We start from the raw sequence: 4243 nt of genomic DNA, 5'->3' as shown, positions 1-4243 counted from the left end.
ATTTAGTTTTAGTGTTTGTTCCCGCTTTGAGGGCGTGAAATGCCGTGTCATTGTCCCTAATAAGTCATTGTCCCGGCATTTCAATTGTCGCCCATAAGCATGAACCAGGCCACCAACTCACAAGCTTACATGCAACAACTAAAACCAGGCAATACTAGCTACGCAAGCTATGCTAGGACAAACTTTTGAGACAAGGCATCCTCCAATTGGCATGCGGTAAATTGACTTAGATTGTTTAAGCAGCCCCTCGCAGAAATGTGTCCGGTCGTACTTCGCGAGAAAACAGTTCGTACATCGTCCAAAAAAAGCCAGGAGCGAATTTTGCCGCGCAGATGTGCGCGTGCGATTCGCAAAATGCGCCTGTACAAGTGTATATAAATTTTTTGGAGGTGCGCCAGCGCATTGCGCAGGTGGTCTTGCTGGCCATAGTCGCACGCGGCATGCAGGCTGGACTATTGCGTGGCTGCTTTGCAGTAACTGAAAGCACCGAAAGCCAACGTCGTAGCTTGCAACACTGGGCTCGTGAAACTGCCGCGGGAAGATGAAGCGTTCGGCGAAGGAGCAGTTGTGTGCAAGCCATAAGGCGCCTGCTTTCGGTAGCGCAGCGCATAATGCACATGGTTCCGACTAAAGTCAACTTACATTCTTTCGAAATAAATAATAACAACGGAGAATTAGGTAAACATAAGAATCGCGAAAGTCGTTCAGAACCTTGCAAGTAAAATGGATGCCGCTGAGGGCTTGGAACAGCTATTCGCGGCGCATTCGGCCGTGCCTGCGTTAGCCGTGTTGCAGCAACTACGGAAGGACTTGAGCCAGCAGCAAGCTAAAGAGCTGCTGAATAACCACCGGCAGTGGCTTAAGATGGGAACATGTACTTTTGGTCGGTGCGGTCGAGGAGCGTACGCATTGCGCACAGGTACCGAGGTGCAGCATCTCAGGATGGATTTCAGCCAACAAAGCCTCAAGAGCTGCTGCACAACCACCGGTGTGTCTTCAGTTGGGCACGTGTAGTTTTGGTCGGCGGGGTCGAGCATCGTATGCATTGCGCACAGAAACCAAGGTGCAGCGTCTCTGTAACATCGCCAACATATCCGGTACGCGGTGGCAGGCTTGCCGAGCACGAAATGAAGGGGGGTCGCATCTCACCATTCAACTAAGCATGCATGTGCTCGGTTGAATGCTCGGTAGCATGCGAGTTTACCTATCAGGATGTTTGTTTGCATATATCCCTCCAAGCGAGAGGGCTTGGACCTATGCTGATGTTCGTTACAAGAAGTGAACTGAGGACTGATGCTACACGTCATGTATACGCGTTGCTTAGCTTGCAACGACACGCACCCACGATGAAAGCTTCAGCTACACTCACAATACATTATACTGCTATACTATTCTCTCCAGTCCTACCACATTATATTTCACCGACGTACTTCCGCAATTTCCACATCACCATACGTGCTTTGGAAACGCGGGCAGCTGCTTCACAAGGGCCCCCATCTTTGCCCTGGCAAACTTATGTACTCCAAGCTCATCCACTGGACGATGCTGGCTGTATTTCTTGCGTGGGCGATCTTGTCGCTGACGGGCGATGTTGTCCAGGGCGTTCCGGTCAAACTCGTAGGCGCCGACCTCATTACCGTTGTCCATGGACATTGTGTTGGAAGGATACGTTAAGGTTCAGATAAAATGAAGAAATGAAGAAGCGCTCCTTCATAGTATGGAGATGGTAGAATCTTCAAGCAACTTTTGAACGACCAGGGAGAGTTGCTGATAGGCGAATTTGTATGAAGCTATAAAATTCCTTTATTCTTTCAAGGTAAATGAATGCTTATGTATTCGTCTGTTAGTAGCGTGAAGCTTTGAACACTCTTTGTACGGCAGATTCGGCACAATGTTTTGCCTCATTGCGATGTTGCCTGAAAATTTTGAACAGAAGGGATCACTGCTCATGCTGGTGCAGCAAGACATGTAAGGAGATGGCCTGGTCACAATCCAGCAGTCATGTATCGACAATCTCAAGCTGTGACAACTTGTTACATGTGTTTGTAAAAAAAGGGACTTTGCGATGGTGTGGGGAGCTCTTTGAGTGGTGGGACTGTGGAAATCCAGTTTGTTTCGCCCGTAACAAGTTTGTTACGGGCGAAACAACGTCCCTCTGAAACGTTTGGATATGCCTATGCAACACATTTCCTCAATTTCATGAACTGCAAGTATTCTAATCCAACATCACCCCAATCTCAGTGTAAACTAGTCTCCAAATGTGCCTGCACAAGACTGTCACCCCTGTCACCCGGCATTCACATTGCCTTAACCTCCTCAAGCTTGTCGGGTTGTGACACGTGGGCATGAACCGTGTGACAATGGGCATTGTCACAAAGAAACTGGTTGCAATCAGAAATGCATTTTTGCTCATGCCAGGTTACCGACATCGGTTACCGATTACTGGGGACGGTTAACGGATAACGGTTCGCCCGGTAATCCTACCGACCGGTTACCCATCTCGTTAACTGGACCCGTTAGGTCGGAACCGGGCCGGAACCGGCCTGGAGTATGCCATTGGGCATTCCAACGGAGGTGTGGGAAAGCGTGACAATGGATTTGGTTACGCAGCTACCGACATCCCGCAATGGGCACGATGCGATTGTAGTGTTCGTGGACCGGCTGAGCAAAATGACGCACTTTGCTCCCACACACACAACCGCTACAGCTGAAGATGTAGCCCGCCTCTTTGTGGCTACCGTCTTCAGGCAGCACGGCCTTCCAAAGAACATTATTTCAGACCGGGACTCTCGCTTCACAAGTAATTTCTGGAAGGAAACATTTCGCCTGTTGGGCACCCACCTCTATATGAGCACAGCTTTTCACCCGCAAACAGACGGGCAAACGGAACGCATGAATCGCGTTCTGGAAGCTTCCTTCTTAAGAGACACTCAGGCACTACATATCACCCACTCAGGATGATTGGGATGAGCATTTGCCGCTGATTGAGTTTGCCATAAACAACTCCAAACAGAAGGCAACGGGGACAACTCCGTTTTCCCTGAATGGTGTTCGACAACCACGTGTGCCGGTTGACCTTCACCTCAAAACCAAGGTGCCTGCCGCTCAGAAGCAAGAAGCGATGCTTCGTGAGCGTATAAGCAAAGCTAAAAAGTGTCTCTTGGCTGCGCAACAAGTCCAAAAGGACGACGCCGACATGCATAGGCGTCCAGTGCGTTACGAGGTTGGGCAGAAAGTGCTGTTATCTACTAAAAATATTACATTAAAAACCCCTGGAACTAAGAAGCTGATGCCTAAGTTCATCGGCCCATACACGGTTGTCGCTCGCGTGGGCGAAGCTGCGGTAAAACTGGACTTACCGGCGGCCTCCCGCCTACACCCGGTCTTCCACGTCTCTTTGTTGAAATTGTACAAAGAAGACGTTAAGCGACAGCCACCGGCGCCACTCGTCATTGAGGGTGAGCCGTATTTTATGGTCGAAGCCATTGTCGACCATCGTGATGTTTCAGTCCAAGGGGGACGTGGAAAAACACCACTCGGGGAATGACTTGGTCATGGACGGGTTTTCCAGTCATGGATTCGGTCATGTATGTGTTGTGGCACACTTGCATATTAACCCTCGGATCTTTCCCCAATTCTCTGGCACTTTGCCGCTGGGCAATATCTTCGCTCTTATTTGGTTAACCATTGGGCATTTGCCTATCTCTTGGGCGCTGGCCCACCTTTAAGCAGGCACTTGCCTGTCTTTATCACGCGTGAAACTGGATTATAGCGCTCTTGCTATAATCGTGACACTTGTCACTGGTAGACCCACTTGGGTTACGATTGCACCGATTGGTGATAATTCGCGTTGACGACTATATCTTCGGACCGTACAGACTTCTGTACGGGTCGTCCTAACGCAGAGGCATTTAGCCTCTTCTCATTCACTAATCGGTAGTTTTCACTACCACCTAAACAGTGGAGGTGGATACAACAAGTGGTATCGAGACGTTCGGTCTCGACCAGCTCTTCCGCACCAATCTCGATCGTTAGCCAATGTCAGAGGCTTACAGTGTTGGAGCGCTCGTGGCTGCTCTTCAGGGTAAGTGAAAGATCGTAACCATCTGTATTGTTTGTCCTTGGTTGCATCGCCCATTGTGATCGCAGAAGTTAGAACGGGAGCGGTGGATCCAACCGAGGTAGAGCCGCCTCCTCAAGCCCTTCCCTTATCCGCGGTAGTGACCACGCCGTTATTACATAA

The sequence above is a fragment of the Volvox carteri genome (assembly GCF_000143455.1).
Source record: "Volvox carteri f. nagariensis unplaced genomic scaffold VOLCAscaffold_83, whole genome shotgun sequence".
Classification (NCBI taxonomy): domain Eukaryota; kingdom Viridiplantae; phylum Chlorophyta; class Chlorophyceae; order Chlamydomonadales; family Volvocaceae; genus Volvox; species Volvox carteri.
Note: the sequence above shows the minus strand (reverse complement) of the source record.